Here is a 14,402-nt window from a genome sequence, read left to right on the forward strand (position 1 = left end):
AACATGTTACATTTACTTTATAAACAAATTTGTGGAGCTTAAAACACTAATAATTGTTATGTCGAATGTTGTCGTATGTCTAATAGATACGGATTAAAAACTATAGAATAAAATTCCCATGTTATTTTTTGAGGCTAATTTATGGATATTTTCTTTATCTAATTTGACAAAACCGTTTATTCTACACCAAGCTATTGGAATTTTAATAAAACCTCTACTATACTACATTCCCTGTCGTAGGTAAACCTAATGTTATTTTCATGAGAAATAAATTAATATGTTTAAGGCGATATTTCAGTAAAAATTTGATCAGACAAATGTAAAATCATTTAATCTGCAGGCTTGCTGCGGCGAGATTATTTGTTGATTTCATAGACGCAGATTTATCTACGAATGTACATTATTCAGGAACGACTTTCTTTAAATTGCTGCAGATGTTTATTACAGCAAACAATTCCCTTTGAGCGCAATATCTTTGTGCGGAGGAAAACAGTGACGATGAAATGCGGTAACCGAATTATTTGTGAGATGTTTTGGGCTGGACAACTTGTCAGAGTCAGTTATTGGGGCAAAACACCCCAGACACAAATAAATTCAGTTCCGTAGTTTGCCGCAAGGATTCCCTCGGTCGAAGTGAATTTTGTTTGATAAATAACTTCGTGTTACCAGTGACATATGTACCACTGAATGGTTAATGTGCCACATTTTACATACAAAGCCCTCAACCGTACTTTTTTCGAACAAATCATATTGCAACTCATGTTTTTGCATCAAAACGACCAGTGAATAGTCTACAGTCAAGGATATCAACAATAAACAAGATTCAAAAATATTTTGATGTGCTTGAAAATGAAATATGCGTTATTGAAAAATGAATAATGCATTGATCCTATTTACTTCGTGTTTTAAATATTGATATTCATCAAACCTTCACATGATATTTGTCTTTTAACGCATTTAAACCCCCTGAGTATTTATAAGTGTTTAAACAATTTCTAAATTGGTTAACATATTGCAATGATAAAAACAAAAGAAGAATACTTTTCAACAGAATAAACGGAATATTAAGTTACAATACTGTAAAGCAATTCCACATTTCTTCAATATTTTTCCAGACATGTTACTCCACCTGCGAGTCAATTTACCAAAAATTAAGAGTCAATAGTTACAAAACAAAGTGTAGAACATTGTGTAAAAACCCAGTACCTCTCACTTAGTTGTAAAACTAATACCAAGTTTTAAGAGGGATTCTTTTAAACGATTCAGTTCCTCAAAGGTTTGTCAAAGTTTACTATCTAAGCAATGGTCTGCTCTGTTAATTCTATTTCACTCTTTAAGTGTTTCTTTGAATTGTTTTGTGTAATTTGTGCACATTCAATTCTTTAGTTTTGGATTCAAATAAATTTTTGATCTAATTTATTTCATATTTATTACAGCCACATTTTATAACAAGTGCTTATAGTTAGTGTTTCCCAACAAATAGTTGATTAAATAATTAACGTTATTGTAACCTCTCGGTTAAGTTTAGCTTCAAAAGTAGCGAGAAAGCAAGTTTGGATTGTGGAGTTGGTTTATAATTGTATTGTCCTGTTCGACTAACTTCATCACAGTTTATGGTCTTGTCCTTAGAGCCCGTCCACATTGTATTAATCAAAAGAATTACGACCTGGGTTCAAAATCTGTTTTAAGCTGTCGATGTACAGTAAAGCTAAAGTGTAGTCATTGGCTTAGAAATACATTAGGACAAAATATTTCAATTGGTAGGTTTACAAAATTTATCTTATCGACGTGTGGTTTAATTCTAGTTGTCCAAACATATAACAAATTTATATATTTGTAAATTAGCTCTTTGCAAAATCTTCAGATTATCATCTTCCGATTGCGGCATGATTTTTTATCGGTGATATTTTTGGATTCTGCAAACAGGTGATGACAGATGACTCTTCCTTTACCCCGAAAATTTACTAAAACGCTTATAACAATATTTTACGGAGCTTATTAGCTCGCCTAGCTCTATTTTTATGGCATTCACAGCCCATAGACCAATTAATATTTGACACTCGTACGGATGATCACAGAACGGATGTTTATATCGATGCAGGATGTGAGGTTGTGAACCAGTCACAAAGAAGCTAGAAATACTCTTTTGTCACGTGATGATTCGTTGCAGAGTCTCTACGAATGTTGTAATTGATATATTGCTTGCATAGACATCCATACGAGATCTAAATTATGGGTGGATAAAAATGTTTTTAAGTTATACAGTATTTATTTTTTAAACTAAATTTATTTATTTTACAATCTGTTCAATGGATTTTTAGAACAATAAGTAAAATATTTTTCAAACAATTCAGGAAGCAAGAACTTGTCCACCAACAAGTCTTGCTAAAATAGTTGATGGTTATCTAAACAAATCTTTACTTCAAGTCCAACACGAACAACACATTAAACTATCAACACACTCACTGTTGTCAATTAGAGTAACAGCCAGACTGTTTGGGTAATCATCAAGTTTCTCTTGACATTTCCTTCAATGTTTTGAAATCCTTCTTTGGCTGATGTAATTTCGAAATATTTTCTAATTGTAATGTTCATTATGAACCACGGTGCATCAGTTAAAATCTGTAAGAGCTTCTTAAGAGTTTTAACTTGTAAATGTTTAAGAACTTCGATACAAGATCTATTCGAGGTACCGCGAAGTCATATGCCATACGTCCAAATTGGTCATAGCTTTATGATTTAGAATTTTGTTAGCCAATGATAATATTGAATTTGTATCTAGAAGTGAATCAAGTTTACGAAATTCGAATTACATTTTACTGTCTCTTGCACCACATTTGAGTTAACCAATTTAACTTATTGTCAAGGCCAAGACCTAAATATTTTTCATTTTCTACCATCATTTAGGCTACATTAGTAAATAATTGATACTGGAGGAATGTTTTATTTTCTTAGAGGAAAAACAATATGATTTGTTTTTGTTCACTTGTACCTACCACTTTTCAAACCAATATTGGAGCTCATTCAAGGCAGCTTGCAGATTAATTGAAGCGACTTGAGGGTCTACATGACTTGACAACAGTGCAGTGTCATCAGCGAATGTAGCAACTGTGACGTTGGGGACCATAGGGATGTCTGATGTGTATAATAAATCTAGTAAGGGGCTAAGGACACTCCCCTGAAGTACTGCAGAATGTTTAAGCCTCAGTTCAGATAAGAAATATTCAAAATTTATTAAAAATATCGATTGGTCAGATATGATTTTAGATGGTTACCGTATAGAAAGAGTGAGTGAGATACATTTTTTAAAAACAGTTTGAGATTGTGTACTTAATTTCACAGGCACAATTAGGTCCAACTCTCATTCTCCACAAATCAAAGACTAAACTTTAATAAAAAATGTGTTAGTAATTAAATTAATCGTTCTCTGTGAAAATTATAACATAAAAATAATCATAAATTAGACATCAACATTTTTATCTTTAAGAGTCACAGTTTTTGTTGATGTAATAAAAGCAATTCTTACTAAATCCACCTCTTTATTGATCTTACCGTGTTGCTCCTTGGCTGTCAGAAGCACTGACAGCTGTTGAGTCTGATAGTGTTTTGGCGGGTATTTTTAGCCAGTCGATCATCGGAACAGCTGACAGGAGGATTGCAATAAACACGGCCTGTTTATAGGCTGCATTAATGCTCTTGAGACATGATACAGTAAACAGCCATTATCTGAGTGTATACAACAGCTCTCACAATGTGCTTCTTTGCCAACACTCTAACACAAGAATATTATTGTACTGAGTTTAATTTGGTTCGTTGGTCTAATATTTGGGTTACATTCCGATGTGTACAAAGTATCGACAGTTAATTCATTTTTTAGGAAATACATAATAATCTTTCGTCAAATTATTTTCTGGTTTTCGATTGGGTCTACGACTGTTCGAAATCGATCGACGTAGTAATACCTTATATACATTATTTATCATTTTGTAAATGTTTACTGTACAAGTATAAAATTTTTGAACACTATAGGCATACGTATGTCATATTTTTGTTTGAACTAATAGTTTTTAGATGGATGTCAAGTATTCACTTTTAAGTGTGGTAAAACTTTCTGGTTCTGTGAGTAAAAATTAACGTTTTAATTATGATTTTGTTTCAGGGCAGAAGCAACTTATACTCAACCGCATGTCATCATAAGGTAGGAATATTTTCATTGAGCACATAACACGATTTTATGTAATTAAACTAATTATAGCCTAAAAGGAATAAATATGCGTCTTTTACACATTATAACCTTTCTAAGCAGAAAACGGCTGGTTTGAAGACATAGGTCGCGTGGTTAATGTGGTGTTTTTCCTCCAAAGCGAAAACGAGCTGGAACCAGCACTTCAGATGGGCTTTTTTACATGTTTAAATTTCGTCTACTGATTTTCCCGAATAAAAAAATCTCGATTAACAACTACTTTATTGTACAGTATTGTTATACAAATTTGGCGTCCAGAAAGTTAATGTAAAGTGATTTGAATAATTAAATACGAATTTTGTATTGTGCTGGCGGAGTGATAATTCTAAATAACAATATTATTACATATTCGTATTCCAACCAATGTATAAGTAAACCACTTTGAGAACTAATTTTTACATAAAAATGTATGTGCAGTATGACGAAAAATATAGTTAAGCTCTTTGACCCTCGCTCATTTAAAATGTATGAAAGTTATTATTTCTCGCGCGTATAAGAGGCAACCTTTAAGCCCTATTAGTGAAATCTACCTCTAAGTATAGTGGGGTAATTGAGTAGGAGCATTAAATCCCTTGAACAACTGTAGTAAATAAATATACCAATAAACGTTGGTAGGTTGTCAATTTGTTTATAATATCTAAAAACTAAACGGTACAAAGGTAAACACAATGTACCTAATGGGCCATAAATAACGACTTTACACCAAAACAAAGTCGAACATGAACCATAACGCCATAAAAGTAAACATCAACATTTGATCTTGCCAACTTTGCCAGGTGCTGCCATCTACGAACCAATAAATAGTGTGCTTACTTTTTAAACTTTGAGCGTGTATAAGTGTTGCAATTCCATATTTAAACTGCCATTTGAATGTAATCTGTTATGTTAATGTCAGTTTTAATTCAACAATTTGTAGTAAATATACATGTTTGTGGTCTTTGTTAGTACTCATCAATGTTCTATACATACTTACTATGTACATTGACCTAGAAACAGCTGTTCATACAATGCTAATTTAATTTAAAAGTAGTTGAATTATTTCTCTTAGAGAATATACAGTTTAAACGAACATTTTTGACATCTAATCAACATCCTTGTTAGACATAAGAATAATATCTTATATACTTAAGTCTTGAGTGAGTATAGTGGACTCTATACTACGTTATTTTTATTATTTTTTTTACGTAAAGGTTGTACTTATCGATATAAAAAGAAATAGAAATGATAACTATATGGTGTGATTAAATATGAGATAGGAAAAATCAGGGTTTTTATTTAAAAAAAGAGGTTTGGCTTACTTCATGTTTGTATTGGAGGGGATTCGCGATGAATGAATGCAACAATAAAGATCATATTGTCATGTGTTGAGAATTAAAGACTATTTGAAACAAAGACATTTAAATTAATACAAAAAGCACAAAGACAACTTATTTAACAATAAAACACGAATAAATAACTTTTAAAATGCGTTTTCTATTAATATATGAATTAGTAAATCTTGGGCTTTGGGGTGAAACAGTCGGTAGTAGAACGGACTTTGGACCCAAGGCAGCGATGTCGTGGGTTCGAATCCTGGTCCCTGCCACTACTTTCTATCATATAAATTCAACCTTGTAATGTACCAGCTCACACTCCTTACTTTATCCTTTTACAAGGACTTTATGTTTTCCAGTATGGACAGTAACCGGTTTGTGAATAGTCTCGTTAAACAGATTTTCAAAAATGTATCTCACTTATGTTGTATGAACTACGCCATTTTGATAATAACAAATAAAGGATTCCAATTTGGCTAGTTTTATATTCAGACTCGAGAGTCAAATCAAAAAATTAATATCGGAGTAATTAAATTTGTATTTAGTTATAATCGCCAATCATGATTACATCCAAAACACTAATAACGCTGTTCAATTTATTTCAAATACAAAAATACAATTTAATCTATCAACTTGTCGGAAGATTAAAAGCTAAATATATTAATTATATCGTGCCCTTGGTACCTATATTTTAAAAACTGTGTGAGCTAAAATTAAGTGTGGATTAATAGCAGAAATGTATTTATAGAGGAAAGAGTTGTTGTTGTTTATGTCTCGCTTCCGGTCCAATTTCCAAGTTGTTTTTCGTTTAAATTCAGGAGGATTTCAAATATAAATAATTTTCACGACATTTACTGCCAAAAATTTTGAGAAATTGTTACTTTTTACAATATTATTATTAGATTTAGAATAGATTTCGAATTTAGATTTCGAATTTATATGGTAAGTAAAAACAGTATGACATTTTATCTCTAGATAAACAACGATAGACCAAAATTAGTTTGCCAACGGAAATTTAACTAATTTATTTATTTATTCTCATATGAAGATTGAACTTGAGTTGCACTATCTAACTCCTACCACAAATGACTGATGACACTGATATTTGAAACTGATTAAAAAGATGAATTCTCAAAAAACTTTTGGATCGGTTTTGAGGTATTTTTACACGATAACTGTTAGGTTTTTACTATGGCTTAACTATAGCTTCCATCAGAGTGACTGATAGTTGTGTAAACATTGATAAGTGAGCATCGTGTAATGCTGCTGGAATATTCTTGGGTATTTACATCACATGACTGCTAGGCTGTAACTTATAGCTTCCATCAGCGTGACTGATAGTTGTGTAAACATTGATAAGTGAGCATCGTGTAATGCTGCTGGACCATTCTTGTGTATTTATATCACATGACTGCTAGGATGTAACTTATAGCTTCCATCAGAGTGACTGATAGTTGTGTAAACATTGATAAGTGAGCGACGTGTAATGCTGCTGGACCATTCTTGTGTATTTATATCACATGACTGCTAGGTTGTAACTTATAGCTTCCATCAGAGTGACCGATAGCTGTGTAAACATTGATAAGTGAGCGACGTGTAATGCTGCTGGAACATTCTTGGGTATTTACATCACATGACTGCTAGGTTGTAACTTATAGCTTCCATCAGAGTGACCGATAGCTGTGTAAACATTGATAAGTGAGCGACGTGTAATGCTGCTGGAACATTCTTAGGTATTTACATCACATGACTGCTAGGTTGTAACTTATAGCTTCCATCAGAGTGACCGATAGCTGTGTAAACATTGATAAGAGAGCGACGTGTAATGCTGCTGGAACATTCTTGGGTATTTACATCACATGACTGCAAGGTTGTAACTTATAGCTTTCATCAGAGTGACCGATAGTTGTGTAAACATTGATAAGTGAGCATCGTGTAATGCTGCTGGAACATTCTTGGGTATTTACATCACATGACTGCTAGGTTGTAACTTATAGCTTCCATCAGAGTGACCGATAGCTGTGTAAACATTGATAAGTGAGCGACGTGTTATGCTGCTGGTACATTCTTGGGCATTTCTATCACATGACTGCTAGGTTGTAACTTATAGCTTCCATCAGAGTGACTGATAGTTGTGTAAACATTGATAAGTGAGCGACGTGTAATGTTGCTGGAACATTCTTGGGTATTTACATCACATGACTGCTAGGTTGTAACTTGTAGCTTCCATCAGAGTGACTGATAGTTGTGTAAACATTGATAAGTGAGCGACGTGTAATTCTGGTGGAACATTCTTGGGTATTTACATTACATGACTGCTAGGATGTAACTTATAGCTTCCATCAGAGTGACTGATAGTTGTGTAAACATTGATAAGTGAGCGACGTGTAATTCTGGTGGAACATTCTTGGGTATTTACATAACATGACTGCTAGGATGTAACTTATAGCTTCCATCAGAGTGATTGATAGTTGTGTAAACATTGATAAGTGAGTGACGTGTAATGCTGCTGGAACATTCTAGGGTATTTACATCACATGACTGCTAGGTTGTAACTTATAGCTTCCATCAGAGTGACTGATAGTTGTGTAAACATTGATAAGTGAGCGACGTGTAATGCTGCTGGAACATTCTTGGGTATTTACATCACATGACTGCTAGGTTGTAACTTATAGCTTCCATCAGAGTGACTGATAGTTGTGTAAACATTGATAAGTTATCGACGTCTAATGCTGCTGGAACATTCTTGGGTATTTACATCACATGACTGCTAGGTTGTAACTTATAGCTTCCATCAGAGTGACTGATAGTTGTGTAAACATTGATAAGTGAGTGACGTGTAATGCTGCTGGAACATTCTTGGGTATTTACATCACATGACTGCTAGGATATAACTTATAGCTTCCATCAGAGTGACTGATAGTTGTGTAAACATTGATAAGTGAGTGACGTGTAATGCTGCTGGAACATTCTGGGTATTTACATCACATGACTGCTAGGATATAACTTATAGCTTCCATCAGAGTGACTGATAGTTGTGTAAACATTGATAAGTGAGCGACGTGTAATGCTGCTGGAACATTCTGGGTATTTGCATCACATGACTGCTAGGTTGTAACTTATAGCTTCCATCAGAGTGACTGATAGCTGTGTAAACATTGATAAGTGAGCGACGTGTAATGCTGCTGGAACATTCTTGGGTATTTACATCACATGACTGCTAGGTTGTAACTTATAGCTTCCATCAGAGTGATTGATAGTTGTGTAAATATTGATAAGTGAGTGACGTGTTATGCTGCTGGAACATTCTTGGGTATTTGCATCACATGACTGCTAGGTTGTAACTTATAGCTTCCATCAGAGTGACTGATAGTTGTGTAAACATTGATAAGTGAGCGACGTGTAATGCTGCTGGAACATTCTGGGTATTTGCATCACATGACTGCTAGGTTGTAACTTATAGCTTCCATCAGAGTGACTGATAGTTGTGTAAACATTGATAAGTGAGTGACGTGTAATGCTGCTGGAACATTCTGGGTATTTACATCACATGACTGCTAGGATATAACTTATAGCTTCCATCAGAGTGACTGATAGTTGTTTAAACATTGATAAGTGAGTGACGTGTAATGCTGCTGGAACATTCTGGGTATTTACATCACATGACTGCTAGGATATAACTTATAGCTTGATATAGATTGATAGTTGTGTAAATATTGATAAGTGAGTGACGTGTTATGCTGCTGGAACATTCTTGGGTATTTGCATCACATGACTGCTAGGTTGTAACTTATAGCTTCCATCAGAGTGACTGATAGTTGTGTAAACATTGATAAGTGAGCGACGTGTAATGCTGCTGGAACATTCTTGGGTATTTACATCACATGACTGCTAGGTTGTAACTTATAGCTTCCATCAGAGTGACTGATAGTTGTGTAAACATTGATAAGTGAGTGACGTGTAATGCTGCTGGAACATTCTGGGTATTTACATCACATGACTGCTAGGATATAACTTATAGCTTCCATCAGAGTGACTGATAGTTGTGTAAACATTGATAAGTGAGCGACGTGTAATGCTGCTGGAACATTCTTGGGTATTTACATCACATGACTGCTAGGTTGTAACTTATAGCTTCCATCAGAGTGATTGATAGTTGTGTAAATATTGAACAAGTAGCAAAACGTCTGGAGCTATTTGCAAGCTGTATGTATCGCGCCCTTGTTTAAAGTTACAACTGACTTTTATCGTTTTAAATTTGTCTAATTTATTGGTTTTCCAACTTAATTTTAAATTTATTTATAAAATACGCTGAAAATAATTGTTTCTACTGTAGGTAACGAGGAATGAAATTTGCTCTTACAAGATAACCTATTTAGCCTGAACAAAGATATATGAGATTCTAAAATGTTCCGATTACGTTTAAAAAGCTATATCTACAAAAATGCTAAATGATTTAATTATTTTTAAATTATTTGTTTTCAAATACGTATTTGTACAACTATATTTACCTGAAAAATTTACAATTTTTTTTTCGTGTGTAGTATTTGCAGTATCATTTAATTTGTACAAAACCCCTGAAAGGATGTATGGTTTCATACCTATATTGTATACTATGAAAAATAATACATTTAATTTAAGTGGTTCTTAATTTATTAATTTAATTGATTATAAATCCTTGAAACATTCCTTGTAAATCGCAAGCATAGGTTGAATATTTTCTTTGAATCTTTTTTTTTTAGTTTAATCTTCTTAATTTTGAGACAAGTAGTAAAATAATTGACTGACTAATTTAATTTGATCTATATTCCATATGTGTGTAAATTACACGTCGAGTTCCTTGGAATATTGTAGTCAGTGTTGAAGTTATCGGTTCTACTTGAACAATCTCTGGAAGTCCCTAATCACTTGTTCTGTTCTGATTTGGTTTCCAAAGCAACAATCTATGTCAAGTCTGCTTGATTGTCAAGTGCTACATATTCCAAACTATACATTACATCCATAATCATTCAACTTTGTGAGCGCGAAAATAATATTGGTTTTGGTTAAAGAAAGTTTGTATTTCAAAGATTAACAATAATTAAAAATAAAACACGTATACTGTAAGGTAATTTTTATTTACGAACTAGCAGAGTACCTGTCCTTCCTAAGGAGTTGGCGTATAAGTATAAAATGTTTATTGCAGTTATACTTGTTCTCTGCGTTTGCAATGGGGGAGGACGTGGTATAAATCATCTACCAGAGCCATAATGTTCTACCACTGCACCCAAACAATGGAAAAAAGTAAATGATTAAACATTTGCACAATATCACAAATTATTTATTAAATTTAGAACATAAACGTAACTGTAAAAAATCCTAATTTGACAGTTCTCATTGTGTTTCACAGCTTTTTTGTTGCTTGGTTAAAATTACCTGTCATAAATGCAATAAAATTACTAGTGCTGAACCCTGTGGGTAAACTTTGCTATTAAATATCATAGAACATCTGGCAAAGTTCTTTAATTCATTTGAATACTCATCCATATATACAGACTGTCCCAAAAGTCCCGGACCGGTTTAATATTTTCTAAACGACAACAGATAAAACAATAGATTTTGCACATCAACACCACACTTAAAAATCTACTTTTTTAAGGAACTATCAATTTTCTGTCATATCATGGGGACGTCCCACGAGGAGTCAGAAGGAAATCTTAAAAAGGAGCATAGGTCAATATGCACATCAGTTTAAAGGGCTTAGCTAGCAGAGTTCAATGCCGGAAACCGCGCCTCGAAAGGATCACCCGTTACAAAATGGCGGCCGTTCAAAGAATTTTTGAACCTGCCATTTTAAATCTTTGAACGACTGCCATTTTTTACTCAGGCGTTCTTTTGAGCTTGAATTTACGGCATTGTAATCTACTAGTGAAGACCTTTAATTTGATGTGCATATCGACCTATGCTTACGTTAAAATTTTTTTTTCGATTCCTAGGGCTATGCCCCCAAATGCAAATTAAATGAATCTTTGAACCACTGTCATTCTTGACTTGGTTGTCCGTTTGAGTTCAAATTTGCAGCATTATATTCTGCTAGTAAAGACCTTTAATTTGATGTACATGTCAACCTATGCTTCTATTTAAGATTTCCTTCTGACTCATAGCGGGACGTCCCCATGATGTGACAGAAAATTTATATTTCCATAAAAAAGTAGATTTTTAGGTGTAGTGTTGATGTACCAAATCTTATTGATTTATCTGTTGTCGTTTAGAAAATATTAAACCGGTCCGGGACTTTTGGGACAGTCTGTATATAAAGCCCAAAGTACCCATGAACATTTAAATAAACTCTTTGATTTTGAGAAAAAGTCACACCCTATAAACCATATACTTAAAATGTTCGTCATGACGAGAAACCTCGCTCGAAACTATCCATTGTTTCATAAATTACACTTTAAGGTCGTAATTGCTTTCCAAAGGGATTTTTCCATATACCTTACGTTGAAAATGGCTCAGCTGTAGTTATTTGTATGTTATTCTTTTAATTTATTACCTTATTAAAATCAGGTATGATTATTTTGCTTATTACTGTATTTTGTTTCGTTTATTTCAGCTTAACTTAACCAATCAATAGTTTTATTAAGATTTATTAAGTCAAACGGGGTGAGGCCCGTGGGTAACAGCTAGTTTTAATTAACGAATAACCAACATTGTACAGAAAAAATATAATATATATGAAATTACATTACCTTAATCGCCAAGTGTTCCATTTGGATCACTTGGCGATTAAAGTAATGTAACCTCATATATATTATTTCTCAGTGCTTCAGAAAAAACAACATACAACATGAAGAAAAAAATGTTTAACGATTTGAACTGAATCAAAATTAAAAACAAAATTGGCTTCAAATCAAAAGATAGAAGAAAGAAGAAGATAAATAAGTCAGTTGTTCATTTAAAATGATCTTTTTTACGATTTAAAGCTTTGTTATTCGACAATGATACATTTTCATCAGTTGATACTCGTAGTAATTTTTGAGTATCTCATAGAAGACTACCCTCAATCGACTTTTGATAACTAAGAAAATATACAGGGTGTTGAAAATGTCTGGAACCAACATTATATCTGGTGAGTGGTTAAAGAAAAACAACTGATATTTTGTATACGGATATACTATGGTTTTACCTATCTTTTGGTGCCTTATGACATTTTTTACCACTTATAGGGAACGTCCCGTAGAGGATGCAGTAAAAAGTTTTAATGGAAGCCCTATGGTAAATGATACATCATTTTAAAGGCGATTTTTTTCTGAGTAAGGAACCACAAGTTTCATCTCAAAAGGACCATTCTAGCAAAAATGGCGACTGTTTGAAATTTAAAAACCCACTTATAGGGAACGTCCTGTGGAGGATGCAGTAAAAAGTTTTAATGGAAGCCTATGGTAAATGATACATCATTTTAAAGGCCATTTTTTTCTGAGTAAGGAGCCACAAGTTTCATCTCAAAAGGACCACCCTAGCAAAAATGGCGACTGTTTGAAATTTAAAATTCAATTATTTTCAAAAACTTCAAACAGTCACCATTTTCGCTAGGGTGGTCCTTTTGAGATGAAACTTGTGGCTCCGTACTCAGAATAAAATGGCCTTTAAAACGATGTATCATTTACTATAGCCTTCCATTAAAACTTTTTACTGCATCCTCCACAGGACGTTCCCTATAAGTGGTAAAAAATGTCATAAGGCACCAAAAGATAGGTAAAACCATAGTATATCCGTACACAAAATATCAGTTGTATTTCTTTAACCACTCACCAGATATAATGCTGGTTCCAGACATTTTCAACACCTGTATAAATTTGTAGTCCTTGTTCTTTTAAAAGCCGAGAGTCGTGTCTCTTACATGACACCGATGATTGGCTTATTATTCTAATGCCAGCTGGGTGGCTAAAACCACCCCAGTCACCAGAGCTCTTAGTTTGCCGTCGTAATCGTAATTTTAGACAACATTTTAATTTATGAAAAATGAAAAGATTACAGATAAGTTCACTGTTTTATAAATTCGGATTCACTATTTAATAAAAGGTTTTTGTTTTAATAGCATTAAATCACCCTAAGCTGGGTTTACCTTAAATAAATTTTGTGTTTTAGATTTGTTGGACCAGAGAATAGTTGTATCAATAATGCAAAGACTAAAACTGTTCGACTGGAAAATCCACCACAACTAGCATGTTTCAGAATTCACTTACAAATACAAAGTTTCTCCTAGTATTTCGTAAAAATAAATGTAGCTTCAATAACCTAATGGATTTTAAAACAAGTATTACCAAAAGAGTATTTTCGATGCGAAGCTAACAGCCCTAATTTAAACATTCGATATTGATCGGCCTAAGTCAGCTTTGCTCGGTGTTCCCCGTACAAGGGACAAGCAGTTTGTGTGAGTTATGCCGTGCTTGCCTGGCCCTTTCACAACACCTTACATAGTAAATAATGTACATTGAAATAGCTTTGTCGAAGGTTGGACGAAATTGTGTCCAATTACATAATGGCTTAAATTTAAATTGTGTATATTCAAATTGCGTTTAGTGGCAACGTCATTTACTTCATGTAGATCTTATTTATCTATTACCAATTTTACATCTTTGTAAGGGTTCGTCTCCAGATATTGTTACTATGTAAGGTCAACCTTTTGTTCCATCGATTTTTGCATTCGTAGATCAATTACAAAAAGGCATTTGGGACCTGAAAATCATCTTATAAATGGATGGAACCGGCGACCTTCAGATTTGAAGGCGATCAGCACTCTAAACACTTAGGTAAAGTCTAACCAAGTAAATTTTATAATAAGAATTGAATTATTATCTCAATGA

At 33.5% G+C, this 14,402-nt stretch overlaps 1 protein-coding gene across 1 annotated transcript in view; it reads left to right on the forward strand.

Annotated features, from left to right (window-relative positions):
- The first annotated feature begins 4,172 nt into the window (after positions 1 to 4,172).
- The window catches only part of LOC128984777 (fat-like cadherin-related tumor suppressor homolog), a 308,237-nt gene continuing 298,007 nt past the window's right edge, over positions 4,173 to 14,402 (forward strand). Inside the window, exon 1 of the mRNA XM_054404145.1 lies at positions 4,173 to 4,198. The gene's annotated coding sequence lies outside the window, so the exon portion shown is untranslated. The remainder of the gene's footprint in view (positions 4,199 to 14,402) is intronic.

Source organism: Macrosteles quadrilineatus, unplaced genomic scaffold (genome assembly GCF_028750875.1).
Source record: "Macrosteles quadrilineatus isolate MER2022 unplaced genomic scaffold, UCM_ALF_1.0 Scaffold_2__2_contigs__length_208266976, whole genome shotgun sequence".
In the NCBI taxonomy this organism is placed as follows: Eukaryota; Metazoa; Arthropoda; class Insecta; order Hemiptera; family Cicadellidae; genus Macrosteles; species Macrosteles quadrilineatus.